This window comes from Corvus kubaryi, unplaced genomic scaffold, assembly GCF_017639235.1.
Source record: "Corvus kubaryi isolate FWS band 111438036 unplaced genomic scaffold, C.kubaryi_AGA036_p1.0 74, whole genome shotgun sequence".
Classification (NCBI taxonomy): domain Eukaryota; kingdom Metazoa; phylum Chordata; class Aves; order Passeriformes; family Corvidae; genus Corvus; species Corvus kubaryi.
The window spans coordinates 1566347-1589936 of NW_024582061.1; the positions used below are offsets into that span (position 1 = coordinate 1566347).

A 23590-nucleotide genomic window follows, 5' to 3' on the forward strand; every position below is an offset into this window, starting at 1 on the left:
ATAGAGAATCACAGTATTCCCCTCCTGTATTCATGTAAGGCATTGTCCAGCAGAATGCTGAATATGCCCTTGATACATCTGACTGCCCAGGTGACTCATTTCTGAGCACTACCAATTTGAGCAGCAGATTGAATCAAGGCATCTCTGAAATGGGTGGGTCACCCTTGTGCAAAACTCAAATCCTTGACCAACATGACCAACTGCACTGGAGAGATTAAAGGGAATGCTCTAATTTTTAGATTTTATTTCCACCATTCTATATGAAAAATGTTTCCATGAAATCAGGGCAAAAGAATATAATACCTACAATTATTAATTTTAAAAATAGTAATTTAGTAGTTCACCCTCTGAGTTTTTCATTATTAAAAGCGCACAGAGCTCTAATTTGCAAGATCCACAAAGCAGTTTTATCTTCTGCTGGCAGGTCTGGCTATGTAAAACTGATCCAAGAATCCCCTTCAGTGTATCCTTACACAGCAATGCCCTGTACTAATTATGAGATTACAAGTGACGTGTACTGTGATGTCATAGGCAAAGGCTGGCTCAGGGGTATCTCAGAAACCCGAAAGGCTCCTGCTGAAGTCAGCAGGAACCCTGGACCTTTGGCCTTTTTTACTTGGATGAAAATGCTTTCTTTGTAGTTTTATGAACTTAGGAATTCATGCTCTTAATCCTGTTTGCTTACAGTTTAGGAGTAGGATGTGTTGCAGTTGCAAAACTCAGCAGGTGAGGTCATGAAGCTGAATCTGTAGAGATGTAGAGTTGCAGTTTGATTTAGTTTCTTGCAAAAAAAATGTGCTTGCAAGGAGTCTTGGGCTAAGGTTCAGAAAGAAATTGTAACACATACCTTTTGCAAAAAGCTGTTCTGCAGAAGGAGAGGATAAGTGTGCTCCCTCCTTTTTAATGCTTCCCTTGGGAAGCAAAATGGAGAGAGAATCCTATGTAAACCTTTCCATTAGACCTACTGATTGTAAAGCACAGCTTTAGCTCAAAATTTCAGTTTGAATCAGATTTCTCTAAAACTTGGAATTTTTTAAGCATTTGTGATAATTTATTCTGCTGCAATTTGCATCTGCTTTCAGATAGCAAAGGAAAAATTTAATATGGCATCTGGAGGTCCATTTGAAAAAGGAATGTCCTTACCAGGGTAATTGGTGCAGTGTGTGGGACTAATTCATCTTCCTTCATTGTTAGTCCCAGTGCTAACAATGAGCTGATGAGTTCAGAGCTACTCAGGCAGGTTTGGGCTCTGCTGGTAGTTGCAGTCCTATGTGTGTGTCGGACCATCTTATTTTGCATTAATTTCAAGTTTTTATCATAGGAGTTCCAGGGAGTTCCAGTATGGAACTTTTGTATAGGGTGAAACGGGAGCTCTGGTAACTGATCTCTTCTCTTCCAGGGTTAGTTGGCTCTCTCACTGCTTGTGTTGGCACTGCTTGGTTTTAAAGCTTCCAATTCCAAAATTTTGTCTTTTTGCCTGAAAAAGTGAAGTTCATTTTGAGGTTAATTGAAGCTGTATTACAATGGCAGATATTTCACCTATTGTTACATTGAGCTCTGTTCCAGCTTGTGTTTGGTCTCAATACCCGGTACCATATTGCTCTCATATTAATCGAGCTGTATTACACTCTAGTGAGAGACAGTTTTAATACAAAGAAATTAGTACAATGAAGGTTGTTTAATATGGTAAAAACACCAGGATGCCTTCTAATGTTACAGAAGACTCAGAAACGTTGTGTTTGGGAGGAGTCTAACCTTATATAATTGTACTTTCTCAAAAAAATACTTTAATCATGCTCTCCTCTGTTTCAAACAGCCACCTTTTGTCAGTACAAAAGTTAACACAGTTAAGGCCCGTTTTTGTAATGTCTGACTTTATTGCTCAAAAACATTAAAGATTATATCTCAGTCTGGCTGAAGGGAGTGGGGTTTTCTTTGTCTCAGTAGTAAAATACTTAGGTAAATAAGAACAGTGGGGTCTGAAGAAATTTTTTTGCAAATGTGGATATAAATTGTTTTCTTTATTTTTCTAGTTGAAAAAAAAAATGTATTACAAAGTATCTGGGTTTTTTCTTTGTCCCAGTCGTAAGCTTACTATTTCATCTCAGGCATGTAACTTTCTCCAACTGTTTGATTTTATGTTTGAGAGTTTTCTGAAGCCTTTCAAGATTTTAAGAGGTATTTTTATACCACTTTGCTTTACAAAGTGCTGCCATTTTTGTCTTTAAACATTGGTAGCTCTGCTTAGCCCCTCCTTGTCACCCTCCTGATACGCTTTTTAATTCTTCAGTCTTTGGTGAATTTGTCGGTGAGGAGAGCAGGGGGCCTGTTCTGTGGCATTGGAAATGCTGACAAGTCTGTCAACACTGGATGTGCGATTGTCCCTCGGAGCTTACATCCAAGTTTGTTGTACCGAGCAGAGAATAGAATGTGGGAGAAGTTATTCTGAGTGTGTGTGCATGTGATTGCAGTTTCCAAGGAGACCACCTTCTTTGTCTGAACATGTCCAAAATGATTGCCTAATTGATCTCATCATGTGGGACACTCTGTCTGTCTTTCTGTCTGCTTCTCTCATGCGTTCTCTCCTCCACATTGTTAATCAGAAAGCAAAAAATGAAAAGTTATCTTCTAGCGAAGAGCCAAACAAAGCCATTAGCCTGCTCAAACAACAAGCTGGGGCTGTCCCTTAGTCAGAACCAATGGCTAGTGTGTCACCAGTGTGGAAGTGAGACGTTGCTGCTACTATTTCTCCCCAGTCTGTGCTCTAACTTGTGCATAGATGATGCTGAGCGCGTCTTTGAAAGAGACAGCTGTTAATGCTCCTACTGAATTTCCACTAATTATAAAATGAAAGGACTGGCTCTCTTTTCCTTCCCAAAGCTCAATAGTCTAGTTTCACTGATTAAAGAACCAACAACAAAAAATCCCCCAAAACACAAAAAGCTCAGGAAAGGAGGAGACGTCAGTCAGTGCCGGTGCTGAAAAGCATGCTGATGTGCTTTTTTTGTTGCTTGTGGTTTTGTTGGTACTGATGATTTGCTAATGAAAGCCAAAGCTCTTTCAAATTTAGTCCCTCGACACTGGAACTGGAAATGAAGAGTTTAAAAACATTCCTGCTAAAGGGAGGAGAAGATTGCACAGGGCAGTAAGAATGAGGTTCTGCAGCAGAACTGGAGGTCACTGCCACTGCATACTGCAGTTCCTATCACTCAGGACTTTGGCCAATCCCCACTTTCTTTCTAAGCAAAGACTCCAATTAAGCTCCAGAGGAATTTAACCTGAACTATGGAAACACAATATTATGGAGACAGAAACTGAAATTGCATCACAGTTCAGTACATAAAAAAGCTTATTAGAAACAGAGTATTGAATAAATATAGCAACTACTGAAAGAAATGTCTTAATCCTCTCTGTGGTTTCATTTATTTATTTATTTATTTATAATTTTTATTACAATCCTCTTCTCTAGAAATGCAGTGCTTAAAGAAGAGGAGCATCAGTTGCATAGTATTGTTTTGTTTGTTTATTTGCAATAAGTGTCTAAAATCTGTGTGAAAGTGGGGAGAGGGCATAGTCTGTGTCAGCTTATCTACAATGTGTCACATGGGGGGTAAATACCAGCTGGCACATGAAAAAGTAAGGCACACGTAAGCCAATGGAGTTGAGCATAGACAGCTTGAGGAGCAGAGTCTGAGAAAATACATGGAGTTTGTAGCAGCCACAGCTCCCAACTTCCCTCGTGGCATTTACTGGAGAGAACATGATTAATCTGTCTCGTTATGAAAAAATCTCCATGACTGTTAAAAGCCAGACCCTCTCTGCTTTTCCTACAAACTGGAAAGAAGGGAATAGTTTCAGAGGCTTTGATCTTGCCAGTTACTGCTGCCTCCCTTGCTTCCTGTGAGCAGAGCTGTTGAGCCTGCTGGGTTCAATCCAACACAAAGTCTTTGCAATTGGACGTGACCTGAGCATGGAAAGGTTACAGACTGGTCATTTACTGCATTCACACATCTTCGTGACAGAGAATATTTTCTCCGTGTTTCATAAAGATCAAAAGTTAGGTAATAAGCAGCTTGAGGACAGCTTAAATGACTGAGAAGTCCAGGCTGAGAAGTCCAGGGCAAAGCATAGATAATGTTATAGACTGAGACCATTAGGTGGGACAGAGCAGGCTGGTGCAAACTGGGGTGAAGCAATAGTCGTTGTCAGCACCTGGGGATTAGTTTAGTGGCCTGTTTAGGGAATGCTATGCTGATAAAAAATATAGTACTGTGGCTGTGAATCCTAAATGTCCACCACAAGCACCCTGGTCCTCCCCGTACAACTCTGGGGAAATATTTAATTAAAGCATGATAAATTATGTATTTGAACAAATAAATCTCCCCATTTCTGTCACTCCCTTCTGGCCAAAGCCTGAGGCCACTTCATCTCTCTTCTGTTCTGGAAAAGTGATATGAAGAGAAGCTAGCAGAACTCATGACCTTTTAATTTTAATTTTAATGTCTTACGTTTCGGCTAAGAGGAAAATCAAATTTGTAGATACACTGGATTTTTTATTTTAATAATAACTTTTTGAACCTACTTGTGTTCCGTGCAAACAGGGTACTGTTGAAAAGGGTTCATCTTTGAAAGACTAGCTGTGAGGCAGCACTTCACAAAGTTTTCCAGAGAGACCTATTCCCTCTGGGAATCTGACAACAGGCAGCACAGTGGCAGTAAGGAGCATGATTGCTGAGCAGCAGAGGTGTTGCTCCCACCTTGGAGCGAAGCTAAGAAGTAGCTCTCACCTCCAGTGTCTGCACCTGCGCCTACCTGGCCTGAATGAGCAAGGCTCCCAAGTGATGTGTGCCTGTATTTGTAATATGGCATGTTTGGAGTACTGCACAAACAGAACTCCCTTCTATTTAACGAGGGTCATGAAATATACATTATAAATAGATTTTGCTGGCCCACTTGACAAAATAGGTCTTTCTGAGCAAAAGGTTGAGACATGATAATCACCTTTAGTGTACATTTGAAAAAAACCTCTATATAATCTGTAGGAGATTCAACTGCTTTTGAAACGTGTCAGGTATTAGACCACCAAGTCAGAAGTGACAGCAGTGCATGACACAACCACCCTGTCACTTGTGCACTGAAACACGGAGCTCTCCAGACATACCTACCTCACTGCCCTTACGTAATAGCAGCCAGAAGAGACAGGCTCAATCTTTTCCTCTCTCCTGTTCCCTCACCTCCCAATCACTAGCTTCCCTTTTCTTAGCTCCTCCTCAGCAAAAGATGTTGGACAAAATCGTGCTCTCAAATGGTGCTCCTGACCCACAGAAACTGTATTTATTACTGTTCTATTATTTATTATTCAGCCAGAGTCCCAAATACAAACTTTTTGTTTGGTGTTTGTACACTTCCCATCTTTAAATTCCTTAGTACAATATTCTGTGCCAAACTTGGGCGGATCCTGCCCAGCAAAGCCTTTCTTGTGGGAGTGCTTATTAAACTGAAGTTAATGAACAGTAACCATGTAAGAGCTTTCACCTAAGGCAAATTATTTTTTATTGCCATTTTTAAAGTATATTCCATAGTACTTGGACAAAATATGTTTTAGTAATCTTTTTAAACTAAAGAACAGATTAGAAGAGCTCCTTTTTTCCAACTTTATATATAGCTACTGTACATGTTTTGTCTTTGGCACATACTCTTTCCAGAACATGACTTTTGTTGTGATGATAATCAAGAAGACTCAGCATATTTTTTTCAGTATTAGGAAATATTTTTGAATTTGGTTAGGACTGAAGAACAATTTACCACAGTATCAGGCAAGTCAGGAAATCCCAGCATTTGCTTTTCACATGGTCTGATATCTCCCATAAGTAAAGCAAGCTGAGTGGAAGCATGTTACATACACGAGGCAGGAAGGCACAGATGGGATTGTCATTCTTCCTCATTGGAAGTAACAAAGTTTATGAGGAGGTAGATTTGAATTAGGTAACTCTGTATTTTTTATATTTTAACATTTCATTTCCCCTGTAATTTTTTGTGATTCTTTCTGTAACTGATTTCATTGGTCCTTTCTGGCTCTTTCTTTTCTTCCATGACAGAGAAGTCTATTCTGTTTCAGTATGGGGTTCTAAGGGTACGAGGAGCAGAGAGAACACAGCAAATATGTTTGTCATTTTACTCAATTTGAGTATTTTGTAAACTCTTTCTCTCTCACCATCTTGAGTAGAACACTGATGTTTCCTTGCATTTCAGTGTTAAAGGACTGCATCTTCTGACTGGGATGACATCCTAGATGTGTGTTCAGATCTTTTTGGCCCTTCTTAAAGCTGTTTCCCACTGTTCTGAGAGCCTAAGTGCTAGGGACAGGCTGGTGTGATGGCCACACTGCTCCCATGGATGGGAATCAGTACATTAGGGCAGCTTTTTTCTCACTCTCTGTTTTAATGTGTAAACATTTCCAATCTCACAGTGGAGTCAAAGGGTGTAACTGTTGGAAAATCAAAATAAGACAAGATTTTGATCAGCCTCACACAGTTTTGGGAGCCAGAGATGTGTTTTCAGAGACAGTATTTTCAGATGTGTTTCAGTAAGTATTGGCACAGTAAGATCTGCCCATCTAACAGAAAACTACCGTCCCTGATGGTACTGGTAATTAATTTAATTATATCACCTGTGGCACCAGTTTTTAGATTGCCTTTGAAAACAAGGTGTCAGAATAATAGTACTTTGTGGACATTTAGAAAATTATAATTAAAAATTGATTCTCAAAACTATCCCTTCCATTTCCTTTCCATTTTTCTAATTTAAGCGTTTCTAAATAAAACTTGGAAAGAAAACCATTCTTCTTGTTCCATGTATTCTGGTTTTACTACTCCCACAACAGTACAGCCTATTGTGCAGAAGCACAACTTTCCATCTTAGTCCAGAGGGGATTTTAGAGCTATTTCTGTGTTTGTCATACTGATAAGGAGGCATTATTTTATTGTGCTAGGTACTGCATAAACAGGAAAAAGGATCATCACAGCTTTAAAACTTTTCCATCTTTATATCCCTTTCACTGCTTGCCTGAGTTTTGTGATTAATAGAGGTGTGTATGGCAAATTCCCATGGTATTCCCTAGTGGTCATGATTGTGCCCGAATCTTCCTCTTATGTGTACAGGAGAAGAAACTCACCAGGTTTGTCTGACCAGTTCACTCGGTCCTGTGTGAAAGTAGATGGTATGGGCATGGAGATGGTAGGAGTTAATTAAGAAATATAATTTGGTGATGTCTGGCTAAGGCCTTTGGAGGATAACACTCACTGAATATTATCAGGCTTTGTCCCCAAGGCAAGGTTTCACTGGCAGGAGAAGGGAACATGTATTTCTTGAGCTATAGTAACAGGATCATCCCATTTTTTCAGTAGTTCTGCAATGCCAGTTTATTCTGATGTGTGAGCATGTGGTGTCCTCATGTATGCATGTGCACACCAATATCCACAAATAAACCATAATTGTGGTTATTTATTGCCATGGACTGTGCAGCTGGTTCATCAATACATAATCTCTGAAAGAACTCTCATAATCTCTTCTTGTAGCTTAAAGCTACTCTTAACGAAACACACACACATATATATGTCTCTGCCAGGGAGCGATTTCGTTTTTTCCCCCCTTTGCATATGTGGAATTTCTCCCCCAAACTGTTTTGGCCCAATGCCCAGGAGTCCACAACAGTCAGTGGCACAGTGACATGTTGTAAGTTCTGCATGAAACAAGTCTCCTGCTGGAGAGGGGAGAGTACCAGTTTTTGGGGCGCATGGCACTTGTTACCAGTTACTGTCCAGAGAACAGTCTTCAAATCATGAGTTTTGCACATTAAAAAAAGCTATACTGGGTTATAGTTAGCAATTTTTTAATACAGTGTTTCTGTTCTCATTTCACTTCTGAGGTTTTAGAGAAGGACATACCACAGTGTAAGAGAGGAAAAATAACAAAGCTTATGGTATTTTCAGTGTATATGCAGAAGATACAATGATGTCAGGTGTGGTGTTAGTGTTTTATTTGCATTAAGTTCTGATGACCTATATTGCTCTGGGCTTCACAGTTTTGAGGCCTCACGGTTAGCAGGGTAGAGATAAAGCTGTTCTACCACAGCATTTCCATTCTACGTGACTTCTGTAGGGTATTTAGTGTGTGGATAGAACTTGGTGTACAAATTACATCTCTTCCATTCTTAAGTACAAAGAGCAATGAAAAAGATTTATAAATACACGGGATTATAAATATGCATAACATTTTTCATGAAGGCAGTTTTTTTAGCCACTTAATTGAAAGTAAAGGGATAAAAAATTAATAACAGTTATATGGATGTCAATCCAGTGCAGGGGGTGATTGTTTGTTCCAGTGGGGTCTCCTGCAACATGCATTAGACAGCAAGGCCCATGGAAAGAAATAGGGAACGATTCTTGATAGAAGTTTCAGAGATCTTTATTCTCCAGCCGCATGGCCGGGGGACTACCGAAGAACTGCTCATCACGGGACCAGCTGGGTCCTTCTCCATGCAGGGGAACACAAAACAACCAATGGGGAACGGGATTAGGGTACATGTGACCAGGGAGCAGGGAGACCCCGTGCCTAGGCCATGCCTCTACCCCAGGGTCCCCTCTCCCAGGACCCCATGGCAGGGGGGAGGAACCCCAACAGTTGTTTTCCTAAATGCCTTAACTAAGAAGTCAGTTGTATGTGGAGTTTTATACTAAGGCAGCAGGAATGAGTAAGTTTCTTGTGTCTGTCTTGTAGCAGCTTTTGTTGTGCTACTCAGCAGAGGATTTTGGCCTATGGAACTCTTTAGAAATGCAAGGAAGCGGTCCCAAAGTTCAGACAGTAAAACAGTCTGAAGTCTCTCTACCTTGAAATTCCAGTCATATGGCACAAGGGCGGCAGGAAGATGATCTGTGGGAATGGAACTGCCTCTGGAGAAGTAACAATCTTGTCATTTTATTTAGCAAACTTTGATCAAACTAACGTTTCATTGAAGATAATATGAAACAATGTTTTCCCCCTTCCTCAGATGTCCACATTTTAAAACCAGGGGGAAAACCCAAAAAGTGTAAGTGAAGCAAAGGGACGCTCAGGTAAGGATATTTAAGAAGTGGCTGCTCAACTCTAGTTCTATCTAGTTCTATCCCACACATATTGGGATATAAACACTAGTGTACATATACTGTGCCAAATGAATTTTGATACCTTTTGGTTTGTATCTGAATTATTTTACAAGAGGCAGTTTCAGAGGAATAAATATGAAAAACTTGTCTTTCTCATAAGACTACATCTTTGTTTTCCCAAGACCCCATCAGTACTTGTACTATATACATTTTCTTATGCTTTCTTATTGACCTGAACACAAATTCCATATAAGTACGAGATAACTCACCATACATCAAATGGTTTTGGCCTTTGATGATCTCTTTTGCAAAGCATTTTAAATGTTACAAATGTTCAAGTTGTGAGATTTTTTCTCCAAGTCAAACCAAATTTCATTAAGTTCCAAGGACAGTCTGGTAAACCCCTTAATGCATGTTACTTAAGTATAGTGCAGGTGTTTGTTGTGGTTGCTTATAAAAACTGTAACAGAAACCGCAGATTAATACAGATCCTTGAAATCTGCTTTCTGACTTATGAAAAAAGTACTGCAGTTCCACAGTATGAGAGTAATAAAGGCAAAGAAATACATGGCTAAGGCAGCTGCTGTTAGAGTTAATTCCCCTCTGTATCAGGCAAGGCAGAAGTTGTCCTTGGAGGATTTACAAAACTAGTGAATTATTTCTGCCACTACAAAAACAGTTTGTGTAGCACATTGGTCTGTGTCTTTCGTTGTGATGTATCATGTTCTGTAAATAAATCAGGATGCCTGCTCATCTGATGGTAACAGCTGGGCTCTTGATACTCCAGCTCACCAAGAGAAAAAAACTTCCGCAGTTTTTTTCCACCAGAGTGTTTAGTCCCACATGATTTTCCCTCACCTACATTACAGCTTTCTGAAGTTTGATGGTGTTTGTATGCTAAAGCCAAAAAACCAAGAGGTCAGTATCTACAGTATTCAAAATCTGGAGCTGGAGCAAGAGTTGCAAAACAGATCAACACCCAGAAGCTCAGTGTTTTAGGACTTCGGCCACTCTGTGTGTGTGAGAGCTGGGTGCTTTGCAAAGTAGGCCCTAAGAAAGATGATCTCCTTCAAAAAATGTGACCCTAAAGGGCTTGGCAATGTCTATTCCACTTAAGAGTGTAGAGCTCCAAATTCTTGAGTTGTCTGTTCTGGTGTTGGGAAACAGCCCCTCCTACCCAAGGGAGCATGGCCTGACAAAAAGAGCATTGAGATACTAAAGTGCATTCCATGTTTCTAAAAAGGGGCAGATAGAAATATTTCTAGCATAAATTAATGCTGGGTTTTGCTGTAAGAAATTGCACTGTAGAAGGATGTTAGACATTTACCTTGTTTGTGTTGTTTATTTTCATCTGGTTTAGACCAAAGAATAAAGCTCACAAGTAGCGTATTTTATTTATATGTATGTGTGTGTGTGTGTATAACATAGGGCTACTACAATGCCTTCAGATTGAACCTGTAATTCATGAATAGAATACAATGAAATTGTATTTGCCCTGTGACGCACATATTGTCATATTCTCATATGAGGTACAGTTACCCATCTTTCTTTCCCTCAGATGAATACCATGAGCATTCTAACATAAGGACCTGCTAGGAAGGAAGGGTAGAATGTTGTGGTGGTTTATTCTAAACGCTCTTTCGGAGTGAACAGGACTTTTTTTTTCTATGTTTTTTCACTATTAAGCTGTTGTTATCTGGGTGCCTGATACATGGTCTGGATAAGTGAGAAGGATTATGTCTAGAAACCTCTTTCCAGCACACATGGACCCAATATCCAGGTGCAATCAGTTCAGATATAGAAACTCAGTCTCCTTCAAAGCCCGTTACAATGCTCCTGAAGCACAACTATGAATTCTCATATATCCATGTGTTTTATATATTTGTGCTAGAAATGAAAACACAAGAAAACATAAATGTAGTAGCATGAAATCGCCCCGTAAAAAGCAGAATGGAGAATTGAACTAAGACAATCAGGCCGCAGAGAGAAGGCAAGGTTCTGTTGCTATTGTGTTACACAAAAAATAAGCAAGGAAAGGATGAATAAACTTTCCACAACAGAAAGTTGTTGAAGAAAACATGTTCACATCAATGTAGAATGAGTTTTGAGACTCCTGTAGTTTTTGAGGGTACTGGAGTGTTTAATGTAGAAGCTTTCTGATCATTTCTGTAGTTCTCAGTATAGCTAATGTCTTTTTTAAAATGGTCTTAGTGCAGTGTACAGAAATGTTAAGTTAAAAGGCACATAGAAGAAGTCAGTAGTTAAAACCATCCAGAAGATTGTCTACAGCAAGGGCATACCAATATTTTAGTTGCCTCTAAAAAATAGTTATGTAGGTAGAGTCATTTTGGGACTAAATAAAAGTATGAATGTCTGGAAGTCTAAATATATAAAACAATCAAGAAGATTGTCTGGAGTATGTGTGTATTTTTTATGCTCTTCCCAGTGTTGGCAATAACTAAATAAATTGATTCTTGGAATAAGTAAGGATGTAACTCCATGTATTTACTCAGGGGTTTGATTTGGGACAAGATGAGAATTCTTTTACTTTTCTCCTGATTCAGTTGTTTCTAGTGTGGTCTGCCACAATCTCAGAAAAAGTAATTTTTATTTATTCTGTCTTGTCATCTGTGAGTGAACAGGCTGGAAGTGAAAATGCTTCTCTTAAATGTGAGGCTAATTTCCAGTATTTTATTAATAGGCACCTCTGCCAGGGCAATGAGGCATATGAAATGCACGCCCCCCCTGCTGTCGGGGTGTCCTGAGCACACGGTGACAGAGCCTGAGCTCAGGGACATGGAACGATGGAGGTGATTTACCACAGCCCAGGGCAGGCGTGGGAACTGCCCCCACCGCACAGGCAGGCTCACACTGCCTCGTGCAGAACAATCGGGGGGATTGTGTTGCTTGGCTGTTCAGTGCAGCGTTTGGAGACTTCCTAATGATCCATTCCAAATGGTTTGGCCAGGCAACCTTTTTGTACAACTCGGCATATAACCTTGTGTGCATCCCACTTTGTGCTGTGACAGACAGTGGTGCTGCTTACACAGGGTTGAACCATGTTTCTAAAAATAAGAGTCTTTTACCTCAGTCTTGAACTTACTTATGGGAATATTGGAGAAAGCATCAGAACACAAGAAACAAATTAATTGAATGAATCAAAAAGACTTGTCTCCCTAGTCACATACAAATGAGTCTCATGCTAATTGTGCAAATCTCTTAACATTTACTTCAGGTTCCTAAAGCTCTGATATATAATTCACGATTTACAGCAGAGGCCAGAAATTAAGAGGCTGAATCCTACTTTCATTGAAGCCAACAGCAAAGCTTGAACCAATGCCCCTGTAATAAGGAGAACGCACTATTCCTCAAGATCCATTAGCTTTCTCAGCATAAACCATTTGAGTATCTGCTCTCCCACTGTTATGTGATTCAAGTAGGAACTGGTGGCACCAGTGTAGTATGAATAGCTAAACACAGTTTAGTACCTTACTGTAATGGGTCTGGGGCTTGTGACAGTCCTGGCTCTAGCACTCACAAGTCTGCATGGCAGCACCTTTCCCAAAATTGACCTTTGGGCTGACTAATGAAGGGTGCTTATATTACATTTGGCACAGAAGAAAGTGCAGTCTGGAGGAAGATGCTTTAGATCGCCTGTGATCTGATGGAAGCAGTGCAGGATTTCTGTGCTGTTGCCCATGCTGTTGGGTTGGAGATAAGAGCTGTACAGTTGTCCTGGGGAGATGCAGCAATTCATTTTTCCAAAGAATTATATTGTCCCCTTTGCCTTACAAAATAAGGACAAACGGCCCAAGGGAAATGCTGTGTATAATACTATGAAGAATAAATATGTTCTTAGAAAAATATTAGCAACTGTAACTGAGAAAAGACTTTCCTGGAAATTAGTGAACTAAACTAAACTAAAAAATTAGCCAGTTTAACTTTTCTTCAAAGAAAACACTGTGACACAGCAAAAGACACAGAGGTTGCATCGAATGCAAAACAAAAAGAAGTCAAACCCAAGATTTTTACTACAACATGTTAGAACTATCAAAGGTATAAATTTTGATGATCTCATCAGAAGCGTTAAAATTTATTTTTCCCCCCTACATTTTGCTGTTTAAATTAATGGGAAATTACTGCTTTTAAGTTTGCTGTACCTGATAAACATCTATGTTTTAATAGAGATCCATGCTTTTATATTTATAACCATGTGTGACTCGATCTGACAGAACTTCACCAACACTGCTTGCTCCAAAATGCCTTCACACCCCAAATCCTTCAGCAAAACCCTTCCATGGCACTCTTCCTGAAAGAATACCTTCTCTCACTGTCTCTTTTAAAATTTACTAGTCACTTATACTTCTGTCAGGTTCTTTCTTACAATATTCTGAGAAATGCAGTGTCAATATGGGTTGTCGCTTTTATACAAGAGATTTACCAAGTGCGCGCAGGTTTATGTGAGGGGTGGCCCCTCTCCAGAATGGACTCCTACAAATAACCTTCAGTTTTTATATTGGGGAATGAAACCCAACCACCTTAGTGATAACAAAGCACTCTCCAAATTCTAAGCAATTTCTGAGGTTGAGTTTGGATGAAATCTTATCTGCAGTCCTTGTTTATTTATTTTACTTGCTCTTTACACCTCACCTAAACAAGACTTTCTGCATAGAATTAGATGCAGAATTCAAATCTTGAATTGTTTATAATTTGAACTTTTTATTCCTGAACAAAATACTGTGTTGCAGACAAGATTTACTCTTTTTGTTCCAATGTAGGTGTCTTGGTTTGAAAAACGGGTGTCTGCCAAGGAAGGCGGGAACCTCTCTTGGAATGGAAAAATATGACATATGACTCCCTTCCCTCCAAATTATTATAATTTTGAAATTAAGGGGCTTTCAGGCAAAGATATGGGAAAAGGAATAACAGTGTGTATATGTGTAACAAGGCAAACAAACAGAACCACAAACCCAGTGACAGCCCTCTCTCGGCCGCAGGCCCTTTCCCCTCAGGTGCAGTTCCGCTCACAGCCGGCAGGGGCGCTGGTGGCTCCCAGCCGGGCAGGGCCGGTGCGGTGGTTCCCCCGCGGCTGCAGGGGGCGCTGTGGCGCGAGTTCAGTTGTGTCTCCCTCACGTGGTAATGGCGGGCGGGCTGGGTGGTGACAATGGGCTGCAGCAGGAACCTTGGAGCGGTGGCTGGGATGGCAGGGATGAGCAAATGAAATGTATCAGAAACTCCACAGCTGTAGCAGGAGCTGCAGGGTGTCCCGGCAGGCAGGGGGTGTGGGGTTACCGTGTAGCGAAAAACCTGGAGCAGTGGCAGAGGAGCGGTGGGGCTGGGCAGCAGCAGCCTGGCTCCTGAGCACGGCCAGGAAAGGCTCCCTCGGAGGGGGTCGGGGCCCCGGGTTTTCCCCTGAGGCAGCCCAGTAGATGGTGAGAGTCCTTTCTAGTGAGGTAGGGTGTTAATAAGGTCCAATGGCTGCTGTTATGAGCGAAGGCTCACCCACAGTAAGGAAGAAGCAGTACAGGGCTGGGTTCTGGCGGTGGCAGCGAATTCTCCCCACAGTGAGCAACAGCTCAACCGTCTTCCTCCTATGCTGACAGCGAGAGAGCAAGAGGAGCCAAGCCCAGACCCTCAGCCCCCAGCTAAAATCTCATGGTATCTTTTGCTCTTCCAAAGAGAAAACCCCACAGGTAAGAAAGTAGCCAGCTGCACCCTTCCCCCACTTTGGCCATTTTTTTGGTTTCTCTTGAGTAGTGGTTGTTATTGTTTCTTAGCAACAGATGGGACAAAATTCCATGAGAGAAAGAAACAAAAGGAAAAATCCTAACCGCCAATAGTGGAGTAATGCTCTTCTGTTCAAATAGGGATGAGTTAAACTAAAGCTGAACAGTGAGTGAATGAGAAAATTTGCCAGCTCACAGGAACACAAGAACAGGGATGATTTCTCACATTTACTAATCAGACATGCTTAAACTGTCTATCAGTGATAATTTTCTTTGTAAAGAAAAGAGACTTCCAAATCCACAGCACAGAAAATTCTAAAAGGCGCAAAAAGACGTATGGACTGGAAGCCCTAGAGGATGTTAGGCTGCACGTTGTACTCCTCATGTGTCAGGAAAGCTGGAGAAGCTCTCCCAGTTGGCAGGCGCTTTGTGGGTCGGTAGCTCTTGATGGATTGAGAGTCCATTCCAGGCTGGAGTCAGTGTTAGCAGGGAAATGGGAACAGAGGCATCCCTAGTTTGGGTCTTTGGTGTGCTTGATTTTAGTCAAGGGCAGGCATTGAATTAAGGTCTTAGTGCTGTTCTGTTGTGTATAATCAAGACATGGTGGTAGTGTTGTAGCTGTGAGTCAGGAGGTCCAAAGGTTTGTGGTTTTAATTTGTTTCTTTGATAACTGTGTGGTTTTATTACCCAAATCAATTTTGGCTTGCCTTGCAAACAACAAATGTAATTCTCCAGAAATGTTCTTTTTCAAGCCTCTGTCCTTTAACATTTCTAAAATGAAGTGCTGCTGAGGAAACCAGCAACCTCTGCTGGTCTCGTGATTGTAGGCCCAGTTTCACCCCTGAGAATGCTGCAGTAGGGAGTGGCAGAAGGAAACCCTGGGCCGTCTTCATACAGCGATGGGTGGAAAATCTGTGCTGCCTTTGGGATTCAAAAAAAGCAACAGCCTGCTAGAAATAGAAGACCACTGGCCAAGAGTTTCAGGACAGTGGACCTGAAAGGTGGTTTTCTGAGTTCATTATTGAGCTTACAGTGTGTGTAAAGCTCCCCACATGAGTGTCCTTTTGCTAGTTCTGGGTTTGCATTTGTCTCATCTTTGGCCTTCCTAGCTTGCTGAGGTTTTCATAGCACTCAAAGCATTCTGATTAATACCTTTTTGTAGTATATCTAATCTCTACTGTTGATGATTACCCCATCTTATATGAAGAAACTTAATCAAGGAATGCTTGGACTGAAATGGCCATTTAGTCTGAATTTAAAGTTCAATTGACTGAGACACCTACTCAGGTATTCTTCTTGCAGAAGGTCAAAAGGGACCACGGAAAAATTCTGCTGTTTCAAAAAAATGCTATGAAGGCCTTTTTTTCCCCACTCTTCAGCTTCATGTAAGACATGACACACATGTGAAGTGTCATTAAGTTCATGCTCTTCTGGCTGGGTGTTCGTAGTATCTCCTGTGGGCCCACAGGTTGGTCTTGTCACTGGTCAGAAAAACTAAATGGCTTTGTCATGCCTGTCTTTGGTATTAATAAGAATTTTCAGTGTTTTTAAAAAAGAACAAGGACATGCAAAACAGAATTAAGAGAACTGTGGTGTCTACCACTACTTTATTAGCTTTACTTAATCAGTCATGGAGCTGTCCAGTGGAGCAGACTTTTGGGAAAACATGTTCTACCCCACAGCAAGCGGTCCTACGAATGACTAGATGGAGGAGGTGATGTGAACTGAGAGCCAGGAGGTGCATGGAGCAGTGCCCTTACCCAAGAGACACTGAGGTAGGCTTTTCTGGGTCAGATCTGATTGGTTTGAGTAAACAGAGCCTGTGCATTTCCAAAAGGCCTCTAACAAATGTGTGAGACATCCCGCAGACCTGTGTACCGGGGCAGTGCCACAGCTGGGAGCTCACTTTTCAGCTGTGCTTTGCCTGCTTCCATATTTCAAAAGTTACCAAGGATCAGATGAAAGTTTTAGATACGTTAATGCTTTTGAAACTCATCTGACCCTTCAAGTTCTTGGAACTGTAGCAGGAAAAGATTTTTAAAACAGAAAAAGCATAGTTGTTTTTCACATTGAAGCAAGTCCATAAAATCTGTGAATTTTAATGTGCGCTTCAGAGGTAAACTCCTTTTAATCCACAGAATAAATTTGCTGCATTACATGAAATGTAAAAGAGACTTTTTACATATCTTTGTTTTTGCAGAATGATCTACTAGTTGTTTCTAAGGTAGAATAATGGTAATTTGGCTTCATTCATTTCATCACAAGGCAGAATATTGCTGACACTCTGCAACACTAACACCTTTAGCAAGCATGGATTGAGAAAAACCAAAGGAAGAGCATGCCCTTCATATTCTTGTATTTGTCTTTCTACAGACTTTAGCCCCACAATGGTTATAAATGCTGCAAATCCAGAAAAATTAGGATCAATACCAATGCCACTGAAAAAGTATTTTAAAACAAAATACAATTAGAGCAGGTATAATATAAAATATAAAATTTTAATATTTAATAATTATTTAATATTTAATAATTATAATATAAAATATATAATATAAAATATAAAATATAAAATTTATGCAGAAGTGCAAGGAAGAGATGACCGTCAGTGAGTTTCAATGAAATACCTGCTTTTGTTTCACCATTTGCAGTTTCAACGTAGTGGAATTTATTTTTGGGATATGCTTTTGCTTTATAACACAAGACTATGGATAGAAAGCTTCAGCCTCTGGATGTTACATCTTGTCTTTTGAGGTCATCAATGACATCAAGGATCCTATTGTAATGGCTCTAGAGGTGGAGAATGCCTTCTGTCACTTCAGAAGACAACTCCTATAATGATAGGTGTCTTGTTCTTCTGGCTGCACAAGCAGCCCAAAAGGCAAGTCACACTTGGTTCCTAACAGAGGCGGCTGCTACTCATGGGATGAATTCTAGCCTAAACACCCTGTGGGCTGCTGCAAGCCCAAATCTCCTGGATGTCTGAGAGTTGGGGATACAGATCTCCTTTCATAAGAAACATGCCAAAATGGCAGATTTTTAAGGTCATTGCTGGGAGTTCTCCACAGATGCATTACTTATTTTGTACATCTTTTGCATCTGTCACTGCATGTAAGTCAGTGATTCTGAAGTGATTCCACATGCAGCCGGACTCTGCTTTAAACCTCCCAGCGCGTGCGTACATTGACGTTTGGTCCAGAAGAGACTTCCTTCTTCCTGTGCAAATTCAGTAGCCTCTCACAAGGGTTCTGCCTTACCTTTTTCTCACAAGTGATAGAAATGTGAGTATCTCCTTTTGTGGTATCTTTTAAGTTATTCTGGCTGCCAGTTGCCTCTGCTTTTTCTATGAGGGAATGGGGGAATGTTTATGAAATGGTTTTATGTCATACGTGCCTTAATGGAACTTGAGACAAATCTTCTCAGCTTTCCTTAACACTCTGTTCTTAAAAGCCAGATGTTGAAAAAGTTTCAAAAATGTATCTGTCATGCTCAGAATCCAAGCATTTGCACACCATCAATTTTCGACACGCAAGTATTTTGCTGAATGCGAAAAGACTAATGGCAGCTGCTTGTAGGACTGGTGCTCTGGCCTGGATTCTTTCTGCTTTAGGAAGATGAGATCTGGGGACTAAATCTCAGTACCAGATCAGGAGTTTGCTCAGCCCAGGCTTCCAAGCACAGTCACCTGGTGATCTGAGTGCTCATCATGAGGTGCCCCTTTTTCTTCACTGCTTACATCCACAGCTTCAGGGAATTAGATGGATGAATACCTGAATTAAGGAAGCACGAATTTATCTGATAAGGTGGAAGTGCTCAGGCTGAAGTCTAGGGCCAGATTCCATCCCTAGTGGCCCTGCCTAACACACAGCAGGAGCACTGAGGTAGCACCACATTGCCACTGCATTCCTGTGCTCGTGTTCAGCCCTTTCCATCTGCACAGGGACTGAGGCTGCTTTAACTGGCCTCTGGTGAACGTGGACCAAGGGAAGGCTGCTTGCTCCCATTCAGTCACAGACCTGTACTCAGTCAAATACAAGAATCACAAGGGCATGCAATACTTGGGAAAAGAGTCGCCCACTTCCCTGTTTTAGCCCCCTCATGAAAAGAAATTGTTTCACTGAGTAAATGCCCTATAGTGGTGCCTTGTTTCCTTTCTCTGACTGGAAAAGATTTTGTTGGGTTACCATATGAGTTGGATCTTCCTCACCTGTAGCTTTTTTGGGGCCTGTATGGAAGCTGGAGTAGTCAATATTGTCAGTTATCACCCTTCACTGAGTAAAAACACAGGAATAGTGATCACTTAAAGAGAAATAGCCAGGAATTTTTGTAGTCGAGCAGACCTTCTACTCTGAATACACTTTGCCTGAAGTGTAGTGTAGTTCAGTGCTAGTATGCAATTGGTTAGCACACAACCATTTTTTATGTTTGTCATTTACTGTAAGTTTGCTTTTAGGGCATGAAATTTGGCGGCTGAAGCTGATGGGACCTCAGACAGTGCAGTCGCTGATTTTTTCAGCTGCCAATTTCCAGCCTGTTTTCGAAACTGTGTACTCTTCTTTTAATAGCTAGATAATTTTACTCCATATTACATTATATTGTGGAATTTTAGGTGAAGTATAAAAAAAGATAAGAAAGATGGCTTTTTTTTTCCTGGCATAGTCTGCACTTTATGTCTCTGTCAAGTGCTTTTCTAAAGCTGTTTTTCCCAGACTGTGTGTTTTGCATGGGTGGGACAGTGGGTTATTGTTAGCCTGTTAGACACAACTCGGCTTGAATACCCTTCAGTAGTTTGGGAGGCAAGTCAGCTCTATTTGCATTTGTTCCAGTCACAAAGGTTTATAGGTCAGCAAAGGCTGGCTGGAAAAATTCAACATGCCAATGCACTATTCTTCTATGGTTGTCAGGAATTCAAACGTGCTGGTTTTTATATTTCTTCGTGGTCATGAATATATGATCGCACAGTCTGAAGTCGCTTTGTTTCTTCGGAGCTTGGTACCAGCTGGGACTAAGATGGAGGATGTGACTTGATGCCAGCTTTCCCCCCCTCTTTTGCCCGCACTAATCAGCAGCAAATCAAATGTCCGTGCGTCTGGAGGCAGTGAGAGGGCACTGCTCACCACTGCACTGGAGTGCTGCCGGGTTTTTCTCTTCTGTGAAAAAGAGTCCAGCTGAATAAAAGATGACATTTGTCCTTTAACAGAAAACATTGCATTAGCTTAATCTCCCTTCTGGTTTGGGTTTGGGTGCTCTTTTTGCTTTCTGTTTCTATGTCGGTATGTTTGGGTTACATCCTGAAATGTTTCCTGCTTAGTTAGATGCAAAGATGGTGTGGAGGTCTTCATTTGTGTACAGACTGACAAAGAATAGGCATCCTCTAGGATTCAGAACGTTGAAAGCCGTTCATACAGCTTTAATGTACACTGATAAAGATATCTCCTGAAAACTTTGGTATATCACCAACAGCCTGATCTTTTGAGAGCCTGCAATCAAGCTAAAAATATGTACTAAAAAGACTGTCTTTCCCAAAGAAAGCATTTCCTTAGCTTTGTTTTTTTGTCCTCTGGTTTTAGAGAAGGTATAGCCTTTTGCAGTCCTTCAAATGAAATATAGATTTATCCACTGTAATTCAATTCCTTCCAAGCTGCATTTTGAATTTTAAATGGTGTGTCTGAAAGCATTGTGCAGGATACTATTGCAGTTTTGCTGGGAGCTGACATCTTATTTCCAGGCTGGCTCAGGCCTATTACCCTGAAACCTGTAAGCCCCGCTTGAGTTGGACTGACTTAAACTCAGTTACAAAAACCACTTGTCTTTATAGCTATAGCTTGAGATCTGAGAATTTTCTTATGAAGGAATAAAATAATGCCAGATCTCCTTTTAATATGCTCATTGAAATGCAAACTGTGACCTTTCTTGTTTTGTTGTAAAGAGACTTTCTGCAAAGTAGGGGCTGTTTGGGGGCGTAGGCACGGGGGCGTCGCATGTGCAGACTGGGGAGGCAGCAGCTCCCCCTCCTCCTTGCTGCCTCTGTTGGGGCAGCCAGGGAGCCCCATTCCTTTTGAATGCAGGATTCTCTGCCAAGTTGGCACCATCGTTCATGTTTATAGATTTAAATTCAGCACATGGCTTTAACTCTTCAGCTGCACTGGCTGCAAACAATCGCTCCAAACCAAACGCAAAGGTATAATCAGTTCATTGTCTCCGCCTTGCCAAGTTGCATCTGACCCTTGGAAATCCAGTTGGGAATGTTATTTTAAATGCCATCTTGGGTAAGACATATGCAGAGAGCAAAAGCATGTTTTACATGGAAATGTTTCCAAAATAGTAAACTTTACTGGGAGAAAGCAGCTCCTAAAATAAACATTTTTAAAAATCACATAAAGTATTGAGGGGAAGATGGTCTGGAATAATTGAAAGACTCCACAGTTAGAATACTATTAAGCACCAAAAAGCATAGTTGTTTATGAACCTCCTTTTTCTGCCTACACAACTACTAATGTGGTGCAAACAGCATAAAATTGTCAGTTGCTGGAAATTAATCTGAGAAGAACATGTCATAATTTGGTTGGAGGGTTTTTTTAACTCTCAAAAAATCAGTTCTGACTGTTCTCGTAAATAAATATCTCAGTCAGTTTTGACTATTTTATTAAGCAAAATATTTTACCACTCTTAAAATAATTTTTAAAATGCAACCATGATTGATTTATTAAGAACGTTTTCCACAATTAGAGACATACTGGTCTATAGCTTTAGTATTTAGTAAAGGAGTAATGATAACATGACTGCAAATGTAGTCATGCTCTGAAATCTAGCTCTTTGAATCTTAGCTTCAAAATGGACAAATAAACATTTTTATACAGTGATTGGGTGAGGGCCATCCACCCAGTGAAAGCATGGGCTGAATCATACCACCTTCTAAGGTTTGGGTATGGACAAAGATGCAAGGAAATGCAATTTCCAAGTTTTTAGCTGCAGCCTTTTATCTGAATCAAATATTTTTTTCTAACTTGCTCATGTGGTTCATACTTAGAAGCATCTCAGTTATGACTCTATTGGATACAGAAATAGTATGGTTTTAGCACTTGTATTCAATCATATTATAGTTACAACAGGGTTGGGGGTTGGAGGATTTACCTGTTTTTTCCCAACAATTTGCAAGGCATAAAGCACTTTGCATGTGACAAAATAGCTGTTCCATTCACTAGTTATTTCCTTTAGCATTAAGTTCTGGATGCAAGTGAGTAGTGACCTATCTGTAAAGTGTTCAGTGTAATCAAAGGCTAATTTGATAAGTCCCTTTCTGGGATTTTTAAATATCTTTATAATCATGGATGTGATGTAGTCTATGGGAAACTTCTTTGTAGCTAGCTCTGAAAACAGATGAAGAGCAACAAAGCATCTCAGCTACACTGTAAACGTGTAACTATATTCTTATTTTAGAATAATAAAAATTTCTCTTATCTTTTTCTCTCAAACCCTGTTGAGTGTTTTGGTACAGGATGCACTCAAAATAGCTTTCTTTTTGGCAATTATTTTATTCTTTAAAGTGAATAATTCTTTCATAGCGTATCAGATATACCGCATTAATAATTTTTTGGCATTATTCATCTAATTGACACGTGTCTGTGTGAATGTGTGTGTGTGTGTATACATACGCATGTGCTCTTCCGTTGTTTCTGAAATTTTAAGGAGGTGAGAAGCACACAAACTAAAGAGTTTTATATTCTCTAATGGTTTGCTTGCTGTAGAAAACAGATTTATTTTTATAAAAATACACACTGTTTTCTGACCTAGTGTGAAAGATGCTGTATTTATACAAACACTAATGTCGGAAACGCAGCTGTTACGTTACTTTGTGCTTTCCATCAGCTCCTAAACCCCTTGGATCACTCCTAAGTGAAAGCCAAAGTTGCAGGCACAGCTTGGATGCCCTTGTGTGTCCAGTGGATTTTTTGGCAGTTGCAGTCATGATCGATAGGGGGCTTTTTGGGTTTGATTTGGTTTGGTTTGGTTTTGTGGAATTGGTTTTGAATAGTGGAGGGAAAATACAGAAGTTGCATATTGAGATTTCAGTGCCACAGAAAAGGAGCAAGCAGACCACTGACATATTGCAGTAAATTTGGATGATGACATATCCTTTAATTAGGTGTGTGCAGTGTGAGAGACCCCATGGATAAGGTTGTTGAGAGCTTGCAGTTTTCCAGAGAGAAAAAATAATAAATCAGCCTTGGAGAATTGCTTTATTTTAAAGTGGGAAAAGGACGTGGGCTTTTCTTACCTGGTGCTTCAGTTTTCCTCTACTTGTACTCTTTTTTTTTTTTCCCCAACACTGATTTTATTCTTTCAAATCTCTCCCCTTGTGTTTTTCAGCTCCTGCTAGCTCTGCCTCAGGACTGATGGCTGTGTTGAAACTCCAGCAATAAACTCTGAAGAGGTAGGATACATGGGATATCTCAGTATTAGAACAAATGACCCTTTTCCTCGTTGTGTCATTATGCAATTTGTAGACGTCCAGAAAAGCCAGGAAACATGACAAGTATTTACATGCCCTGATACTGCCAACAGCCCACTGAGCTTCACCTTCCCCAGGGAGCTTGTCCTCCCTCCTCATCCATGTCCTGGGAGCCGTGACAGCCTGTCAGTGTCTGCCTCTTGGGATATGGCAGTGGCAGCTCGCTCACATGGATGTTGGCTGATCCCAGGATCACTTTTTTACACTGTGTT

General features: G+C 40.6%; 1 long non-coding RNA gene across 1 annotated transcript in view; it reads left to right on the forward strand.

Annotated features, from left to right (window-relative positions):
- Positions 1-23590, forward strand: part of LOC121675583 — a 43036-nt gene that overhangs the window by 14506 nt on the left and 4940 nt on the right. Inside the window, exon 2 of the long non-coding RNA XR_006020121.1 lies at positions 23237-23300. This is a non-coding gene — a long non-coding RNA (uncharacterized LOC121675583). The remainder of the gene's footprint in view (positions 1-23236; positions 23301-23590) is intronic.